The sequence below is a fragment of the Leiobunum rupestre genome, chromosome 7 (genome assembly GCF_980474605.1).
Source record: "Leiobunum rupestre chromosome 7, qqLeiRupe1.1.hap1, whole genome shotgun sequence".
NCBI classification, from domain to species: domain Eukaryota; kingdom Metazoa; phylum Arthropoda; class Arachnida; order Opiliones; family Sclerosomatidae; genus Leiobunum; species Leiobunum rupestre.
In genome coordinates, this window is record NC_143390.1 from 53,197,862 (window position 1) to 53,208,611 (window position 10,750).

Here is a 10,750-nt window from a genome sequence, read left to right on the forward strand (position 1 = left end):
AAATTTAATAATTTTGTTACACAGCATACTTTAACTATTCAACAAAATATCTTAAGATTTAAATATTTCAAAGATCTTAAGCCCAAAACAGCTTAGTTTTGATAAAAACTTAATGTGCGATTTTGAATAAAACGAAAAGGGTTTTATAGTGGCTTTAATAATTCTATTTCATAATTTCATGCATTATATGCCAAGGCTTAGGGGAAATATCTCGGGGGGGAAAACGATAGAAATCAAATTTTACTCTAGAATATTTTCCAAGTGAAGTGCAAGTATAAAAGAATAAAATAAATAACTTATCTTTATCGTACGACAAACATTCGTAATGGAAACAGTCGAAAAAACTGTCAAAAGAAACGCCGAGTGTAACTACGCCGCCATTTTAACAATCTACGATCAGAGACGACTCAATCACCCGTATTCTGCGCTTAAGGTAAGTTGAACGTCATCTTGACTAAGAGCTTTCATTGGGCGGAACGCTGACGGCCCCCGCGTTTCAACCCTCTTGACTAAGAGACCTGATTAGCGGGATCAGATAGAGTTCGAATGACGTAAATTGCAACTTCCGTCATGTTTTCCATAGACTCTCAACAGTACTCAAAAGATTGAAATTTATTTAGTCTTTGCTATTTTCCCCATTATTTGCCAAAAAGCCTCGTGCTGGAGCTGTTGCTGTTCTAGATGCAACTGTAGCGGAATTAGGCTTAGCGGATAACGAAATTTATACGAGGCAGCAACGAGATCCGTTTGAACTTCCAAATAGAGTGTTTAACACAATATCGAGTGCCGAAAGACGATGTAAGTAACTTGTGCGAAATATTAAAGAATTGGACAAGCAGTATGTTGAACAGGATGTTCTAGCTGCTCTGATGTTTTATGGCTCAGGGGGCCTATTCTTGTCTTGGCGATACGCATGTCGTTATGGCGGAATCGATAAAATATCGCCATAACGACATCGACCGGCGAAAACCGTATTCTTGTCTCCAAAACTCACTTCGACATCGCCGTATCGCCAGCGAATTATAACGACAGGGCTGGGGATGTCGGAATCGCGTTTCTTTGTCGTTATGACGTCATTTTTCGCTTCGAATCGCGGTATTTTCAAAATGGCTGCTTTACAGCTCGCATGTTTTGAGTTTTGGCGTCTGTCAGAAATGGAAGAAACGAAGAGTTTTGGGTGGGAGAGAGTTCTAAGAGATAGATCAAAAGCTTTTGAACTTTCGGAAAATTAGTTTAGAAGTTTATTTCACCTAGATAAGTATTTAGTAATAGAGATTTGTGAGCATCTAAAAGCGACGTTAGAGTCAAACGCGTCTAACGTAAGAGTTACGGATCTCCCTGTAGATTCAAAGGTGAGCCATGAATTTAAGAATTAAAGTTCGTAATTATTAGCGTTTTAATAATTATATGGTTCATTAGGCGTTAGTGGCTGTTCGATTTTGTGCTTACCAGAAAGCAGCTAGTTGGCAAAGATTTGTTTCTTGATGTCAGTCAGGCCACGGTCAGTCGCTGTCTGCATCAAGAAACCGATGCAATAAATAGCATTTTAATGCCAAAATGGATAAAATTTCCACTGAGTAAAGGGAAGCCACAAAGTTGAGGTAATTATCAAATCTTCTCATAGCAGATAAATATTAATTTAACAATGCGTATAGATTTATGGAGAAGACCAGATTTCCCGGGGGCCATTGCTGCAATAGATTGTACGCACATTGCAAATGTTGCTCCAAATTCACAAGATTCAAATTATCGTGAACATTTGTACATTAACAGGAAAGAAAACCATTCCTTAAACGTGCAATTGGTAAGCTTTATTTTTATATATAAATAATATACATGTACATTCAAAAATTTACATAGTTTTTATAGCTTTGCGATTGTGATTTGGTAATTTTGAATGTCAAAGCCAAGTTTCCTGGGCGTACTCATGATGCCCACATATACAAGGCATCAATGGTTTCAAGATATCTTTGAAAAAAGTTACCTAGCAACCAAGAACTCTAGAGATCATTCCTAAGGTAAGTTTTGAGTATTAACTTCTCAATATAAAGGTAGGTATGAGGGTGTATAGGTAACAGAAAAACAACTATTTTTCTTTTCAAAACTTTATTAGTGAAATTGTAAAAGATTCTTCAAAATAAAAAATTTGAATTTTTCACTTACTTTGTTTTAAAACTAAGCATATGAAACTCAAATAGTTTTTACAATACAAATTCTCCTTTGAGAACTAGCTATATGGCACCAAGTTTCCAACTGATCTTCCATTATCTTAGTTTGCTTATCAAGATTTGAATTTATTTTCTCAAGAAATTGTTGAGCCCTCGCATATGACCCTGTTGCCTTTGTTGGTTGCGACCTTTAAACGGTTTAAGCCAAATTATCTTTTCCAAATTTTAAATATTTTTAAAGTAAATGATTTTCTACTTACCTCGTGCAGCTGGAGAAATATTTTTACCTTGGGAGTGATTAGAACCAAAGAATATAAAGCCCCAGGAATGGAAGGATTGATATTATTGGCCGCGTGTTTTGGCCGAGCTAGAAACTTCCGGCAAAGCAAATCAGAGTAACTGGAAATGGTTACCGCAACCAGGTCTCTCTTTGAAAAGAAGAGGTGCAAAAGTTCCACTAGACGGAGCTACACCTTCCATTCCTGGGGCTTTATATTCATCGTTAGAACCCACAGACGCTACTGGTAAACTATGATTAAATCTTGGAGATCTGCAGGAATGGGAGCCAGTGGGAGAAGAATGGGCGATAGTGACTGAATATGGAGGAGCCATTGTTGAAGAAGCTGCGGGACGTTGATCTAAAGTAGCCAATGCCGCATCCATTTTCTTCAATTATCTGTTGTTAAAATCAAGAAATGTTAGCATGAAATGTATTCATGAAAGAATACTTACCCCAAAACCAGCTTCTGGTACTTCGTAGTGGCCAAATGTACCCCCTAGGCCGCTCAATAAACGAGAGCTGCCCAACATTTGCTCGACCTTCCTCAGTTGTCTTAGTTCTAGTTTGGGAAGTTCCAGTCAGCCAAACTCTGGAACATTTATGCATAAGTAATAGAAGTAACAGTATTTCTATTCCAAAAAAATTACTGCACCTCCAGTACGGTCCACCACAAGCATTAAGCCTTTGGACAAGACTAATGCACATCGCGGTGTACTGTACGCCTCGTTTGTACAGTTTGCATCAAACTTACGGCTAACGAAACGTTCATTAGCCTCCATGTATTCTAAAATTAAAACCTTTAGATTTCCGCAGAATTTTGTGGCGCGACTCAATGTTATTTTAAAAAAAACTACCAAAGAAGAACAAAAATGTCAACTGCGAAAACGTAAACAAACGCAAAAATATTACAGCAGCCGACAGAAATAAATAAGTGCGATTCGTATTGGACGATTAGAGGGGCACGTCACCGGATGTTGACGTCACAACTCGCCTGGCGGTATTTTCGTTTTTACGACATTTCTGATAGCGACAGGGGGACAAGAATAAGGTTCCAAGCGAATGTCGTTATCTCGAATGTCGGTATGGCGAAGTGATAAGACGGAATCGTTATGTCGTAACCGAGACAAGAATAGGCCCCCTGGTTTGTTTCAACGAGTATTAGCAAGTAGCTACGAAAAAGTGATGAGCCAACCATCTGTCAGTGTGGCAACAGGAAGAGTAAGTGAAGCCATTATAGCTAGAATGTGTGCATTTCCCACACAACCAGAGTACGTTGAAGAAACCCAGGTACGTGCAAATGACTTTATTCAACATATAATACACTAATTCTGAGTTTTACTTTTCAGAGGTAATTCTTGAGTAGGTGCGTTGAACTGTACACATGTCAATTATTCCATCAGTGTACAAATAGTCTGCGATAATCATCTGAAAATTATTAACCTTTTGCTGGCTGGCCAGGCTGCATCCATGACTCATTTATTTGGTGTCACTCGGGTATGTTCTGAGATTTCCTGCACAATAGAATGCCTGTGGGATATTTGCTGGGTGATGTGACCCTGTGTTATGACTCCATTTCTAAACCCTAACACTCCAAACGAGGTTGAATTTAACATACGCAACAAGCGAGGTATTCCATAACTTTCGCCAAAATAGTTCCCAAACGTTTATACATTTATTAAAGGGAGGTGTATGCCATCGTAGCAAGCAAATCCTGGATATCTCCAACATCTCGACAAATATGCTTCTCAACTTCCACGAAGTCGTCCATCACACTGCCCAGCATTTGTTTCAGAGGAAGTTTCTTTGATGGTGGCTCTAGAAGTAGGAAATGGTTAAGCTTCAAGTGGAAGTTTCCCTACCTCCAACTGATGAAGGCCAAGCGGCCAGTTCTCAAATCAGTCTTGTAGTGGTTATCAATATCGTTCATCTTAGCAGGTAGTTCTCATGAACAAATGGCAAAAGATATTTGTTACTAATGGATTTCAACTTACTAATAGACGCTGCTTCTTTGTTGATTGGAAGAGGACTTGGAATCGTCTCTCCATCGTGATCAAAGAAAATATATGCAATGGAGCTCTAATGACTTTCATCACCTTGTTCGTTCAAAGCCGTATCAGCGGAAGGAACAACCTCACTGGACCCGGATTGGCAACTTATGTCATGGGCCACAGCATTAAATAAATCCAGGAAGTTGGTGACTCAATAACCATTGCTGCCCCCGGATAAAGATGTTTTGTCAATTAAGTGCCTTACATTCGAAGTGCAGGGAAAAATTTCAACTCCCCAAACTGCGCAGGGACAGTGGTACTCCTATGAAAGACATTCTAATATTACAAGGTGTTCAGATCTTTTGGAGAAAGATATTTCTAGTCATTGCTGTGCGTTATTCATTGAAAGAACGGGTTTTGTGGGGGTATGTTTTAAAAAAATGTTTCTATATTAATTTCTCGCATGTTTGTTATTTTCTTTAATTTATTCCATTTCATTTTTACTTGGAATTTTATCATATTTTGATTCTGGAATATTGTGCATGTACACTGTTTTTTTGACATCTGATATGTTTTTGGTTGGCTTTTTCAATGACTTAACCTATTGGTTTTTTTAACATATGTTTTAATTTCGGTACTCATTGTTACATTTTGGGCTACCTAAGTAGCTAGCTATTTCATTGGAACTATGTATTGCTAAGCATGAATTGCATGTTGGTAACCTATTGTTAATTAGTATATTAGATTTTTAATTGTCGTACTCGTTACTTCCAGAAGGAACTGGTGTCTCTTGGGGAAGAGTGGAATCGTAACTCCCTGGTATCCCTTAATTTATATGTGACGTTAGTTACGAAAGGGCTAATGCGCTCCTCCGTTGTAATTAATTCAGGCACATCCTATGAAGATCGTCCATCTGTTTCTCGCAACTTCACAGTAAAATTAGCAGCTTTGTCCTAATTTCTTCAGGCTGTCTGTGGTTTTGTCCCACTTCATTATCACTGTTGGTGATGATGTCCCATAATTCAGATTAAGCGGATGTCAGAGCCCATCCATTATGGCTTCTCAATGCAGCAAACCCATCATCCTCCATCTTCGATACAAGCAGGGTCGTGCAGAGATTTGCTGGGCCCAGGGGCTAAAGATACTGGCGGGCCCTTTGATTTGCATCCCACTCGAGCCTGGATTTTTTTCCGTAGATCTCTAAATTTATTTTCGCAGGTCTTCCCCCCTTGATGTTTTTCTGTGGGCCCCCTTTCCGTACCTCATGGGCCCTGGGGATTTCCCCCCCTCTGTACGGCCCTAGGTGCAAGTACTTCAATTTCTTCATGATTGTACGTTTTCTTAAAGAAGAATTTTGCATGTCATACCTGCTTTAAATAAAAAAGTATTATATCATAAATAGAAAGAAGAAACATTGTTTTATTTTAATATTGTATTTTATGGTTTTATAGTTGTATTCTTATGATCAGAAATACATGAACCATGTATTTCTGCTATGATTTCATTGAATTAAATGATTAAATTAATGGTAATTGGAAGAATATTAGCACCATTATTGTATGTAAATTCTAAATCCTATGAAAATTGCAATTAAACACATGCCGGCTGCAGCATTTAAAATTTCATGTGTTTAGAGACTTACGTAACAGGTGGCGGAAAATATTAAAGTTGATGGCAGTCAATTTTTCAAAATAAGAAAGACATTTATTTGGTGCCTATGACAGCGGGGTCTTCGCACCACACACTCCAAAATTACATAAAAGGTCTTAGCACCAGAACAAAGAAGAGGAAAAATTAAAAACAAAAAAAAGTACCAGCTACAAGATGGCAGTCAAATTACGTTTGTATGTCACGCTGTAGATGGCAGTCAAATCAAGGTGAAATAACGTTTGTAGGTCACGCTGTAGATGGCAGTCAAATCAAGGTCAAAATACGTTTGGAGTTCACGCTGTAGATGGCAGTATTTGTTTTTGGGTTTTTTCTCCAAATAGAGGGCACTTTATTATGAGCTTTGAGTTATGCTCAAATAGATGGCAATGAAATATTTCTTCCGGCAAACGCGTAACATGTGACTTTGACTCACTCAGATCCCGCTAATCAGGTCTCTTAGTCAAGAGGGTTGAAACGCGGGGGCCGTCAGCGTTCCGCCCAATGAAAGCTCTTAGTCAAGATGACGTTCAACTTACCTTAAGCGCAGAATACGGGTGAATAATCGGTCAGAGCCCTCTGAACCTATTAGGCCCGCACAAAAGCTCCATTGTCCCCCGATGAGCTTCCCCCTTTTCACCGCTTGGCGTAAATAGGAATATGGTCGATTGAAGAACAACACGTGTTCTATCGATGCCCTAAAACGTGCGCAATCACGTTCGCTAAACGCTGATCTTGTCCCCACTTACCACTGTTTTTAAGGGTTAATTTATGTTTACCTTTCGATTATGTGACGAACTTATAAAGTTATAGTCTCATTGATTTTAGAAAGAAAATTTGTGCTTAGGTATTTGAAATAAACAGTATTAATTGCTTATTGTTCGTGAAAGCGGCTATTGTTCATGTACAAAGTTTCTATTGTTCGTGTATTAAGTAGTTATTATTGTGTCAAGTAGTAATATTTCTTGTATTAAGCTTTTATTGTTAGTGTATTAGGTTTTCATGTTTTATGCAGTTATTGTTTATGGCATATTAAGCGTACATTAAGTCTTTATTTTGCATGTATTAAGCTTTTTTGTGCATTTATCGGTTATTTTGAATGTATTAATTTATTATTTTGTTTGTATCAATCGGTTATTTTGCGTACATTAATTGGTTATTTTCGAGTATTAATAGTTCATTTTGCTTGCATTAATTCATTATTATTCGATGAAAAGGCACTAATACTAGATATAGTAGAGTTTTGTTTTCGATATATTACGTTTATAGATTGTGTTTTATATTGAAAGATCTAGATAAATAATTTGATTAAAGGTACACATCTTTATTACACTTTCTCTATAGGACTTGAGTGGATGAGCCCTAAATATGATAGCTAAACGAATATCAAAAGCATACAATAATTCGTACCTCTCCAAAGTAGTATTTCTTAGATGGATATTCATTTACTATAGTTCTTTCTGATTAAATAATTAAAATCGTAACAATAAATTAAAATGGCTTGTATTTGTCGTCAAACTCCTTTTACTTCTAAAAGGACATAAATGAACTTTTGCAACTTGTTATTAAAGTTTCTCGCCTCACGGATAAAAAACAATTGATAGTTTAATGAAAACAATTTGGTTCAAGGAAGAATATTGTTTGCCAGATTTAGGGCTGTGTCCGGTTTTATAGGTAGTTTTTTGGGAGCCCATATCTCTGAAACGAAGCACTTTAGGACCCATGTTTATTAGACATTTTTTACTCATAGAGACCCATAGAATGCATATAGAAAGTTTCGGTACTCTTATCCGTAACACCCTGTATAGAGATGGTCCATCTCTAGAAAAAGAACATTCGTCGATGTAAATTGGGGTTCGTCGCTTACCGCATTGAGCAGCCATCAAAATAATCACCTATGGTAGGACGAAAATCCTCACTGGGGATTCAAACATCAACACCAAATTCCGTTCCAGCGCTTAAATGTTTGGGTTGAATGCTACAGTGTTTGTAACGACCTTTTATGGTATATTTCCCAAACATTTAAATTATGTCATTAATTTTGTATTAAGCCTATACAGTGCGCGAAATGGACTTATTCACGAACCGGAACGTGTTTCCTTTCAAAGCTTCCGATTAATCTGAAAAACGGGAGCTGTGCAACAAAAAATACGCTAATATACAGGGTGTTTTTTTTGCTCAAAAAAGTGATTTTTTTCAAAAACCATGTTTTCTAGAAAGTTGAAATTTGTACTGTACATTATACGTGCCGGGAAAAACGTTCTACCAAAATTGCATCTAAATCGAAAAATATTTTCACGTTTTTTGAAATATTAAATTTTAACCGCTAGGTGCTATAAGAAAATTGTCAATGGGAAAATTGTAGAGCGTCACCGAAAAACGCACAAATAACGTTGGCGCGAAACAATAGACGTCTTTTTCACTGACAAAATACGACTTGAAAAAGTGACAAGTTGGGCAAGCTAAAATAACTTTTTTTGAATTCCATTGGGAAAGTAGTGTAACTTTATGAAAGCCAGAAGTTTGTGGTGTTTAATGCAATAAACAATGCTGAAAAATCGAGGAGACAATGGCGAAGAAATTAAATTAATTAATTAAATTATTGATGGCGATTTAAATTACGTAAGATCTGGCGACCTTGTTGGCCAAACCGTTTCACCCTATTCATCATTTGAAATACATTATTTCACATTTCAGGGGTCATGAGGCGTGGCACTCTTTTTGAAACCACAATCTGGCTCATTTAGCTATTGACTTTTCCTATTAGTTTTTTAATCTAATAGGCCTGTGTTTGCATCTAGTCGTATTCGAAACCTGTTTTAACCCTGATAGGCGAGAAGGTAAATTTACCACAGGTTTAAAGGTCAGTAAAAACCTTAAATATATTTAGTATTTAAATAACTGTAATACAAACTGAGTAACATTATTGTCGTAATCAATCATAACAATTATTCCAGAGCTGATCGTACGGAACTAGTGGCCATTTACTACGCGGAAGGTGAAAGAAATCTACGACGAGTGAGTGAGATCTTTGAGCAACGACATCCAGATAGAAGACCATCCATAACTACTGTAAAGCGAGCTGTAAATGACTTTCACCAGTATGGTAACGAACAACCTCGATTTCGTGGGCCTGGTCAGCGGTATTTAGACTTTGAAATCACCGTTTTAGACTATTTTGCCGCATACCCACGTAGTAGCTGTGCCGCGGCGAGTAAGGATTTGGCTTGCAGTAAAACTTGCATTTGGGAAATTTTACATAGGCATAAGTACCATCCTTACAGAGCAACGCTTCACCACGGTTTACGAGATGGAGACGCTCAACAACGGCTGGATTTTTGCAACTGGCTGCTGAATTCCGTGCACGACGACCCAAAATTCCTCCGCAACATGCTATTCTCGGATGAATGTATACATTATATGCATATATGTATATATTATATTATAATTATATATATGCATATATGTATATATTATATTATAATTATATATATGCATATATGTATATATTATATTATAATTATATATATGCATATATGTATATATTATATTATAATTATATATATGCATATATGTATATATTATATTATAATTATATATATGCATATATGTATATATTATAATTATATATATGTATATATTATAATTATATATATGCATATATGTATATATTATATTATAATTATATATATGCATATATGTATATATTATATTATAATTATATATATGCATATATGTATATATTATATTATAATTATATATATGCATATATGTATAAATTATATTATAATTATATATATGCATATATGTATATATTATAATTATATATATGCATATATGTATATATTATAATTATATATATGCATATATGTATATATTATAATTATATATATGCATATATGTATATATTATAATTATATATATGCATATATGTATATATTATATTATAATTATATATATGCATATATGTTTATATTATATTATAAATATATATATGCATATATGTTTATATTATATTATAAATATATATATGCATATATGTATATATAATAAGTATATACATGAATATATGTTTATATTATATTGTAAGTATATATATGCATATATGTTTATATTATATTGTAAGTATATATATGCATATATGTTTATATTATATTGTAAGTATATATATGCATATATGTTTATATTATATTGTAAGTATATATATGCATATATGTAAACATATAATATTTAAACATATATACATATGTATTTATTATATAAATATATGTATGCATATTAAAGGCTATCATTTTTCAAAAACTTTTTTAAAATAATGTTTAACTATGAACCCATGAACCTCCCACTTTGAAATTTGGTCAATCATTTAACGTAGATACAAACTGTTCACGTTTTGATGACGCACTTTTTAAAAAAAATCAAATTATTAAAATAATTTGAAATTTGAAAACTATTTTTTTTAAATGTACATATGGTGTATATCGTTAGCTGAGTAAAATGACATCATTCGCAACTCTGTAGCTTCATTAGAACAGCTGCTATGGGGATTAGAAAATATACCAGTTATGTGATTTTGGCCATTTTTTTTTAATTTTAAACAGCCATATTTTGGAAACCGTTCGAGATAATTCAATAAAACTTTCTCCTTGAAATCCCTAGACACTATC

At 35.0% G+C, this 10,750-nt stretch overlaps 1 long non-coding RNA gene across 1 annotated transcript; it reads left to right on the forward strand.

Annotated features, from left to right (window-relative positions):
* The first annotated feature begins 905 nt into the window (after positions 1 to 905).
* Positions 906 to 1,774, forward strand: LOC149937267 (uncharacterized). The gene is made up of 3 exons (XR_016472325.1): positions 906 to 1,352; positions 1,420 to 1,601; positions 1,656 to 1,774. It is a non-coding gene; the product is annotated as an uncharacterized LOC149937267 (long non-coding RNA).
* Positions 1,775 to 10,750: the final 8,976 nt, after the last annotated feature.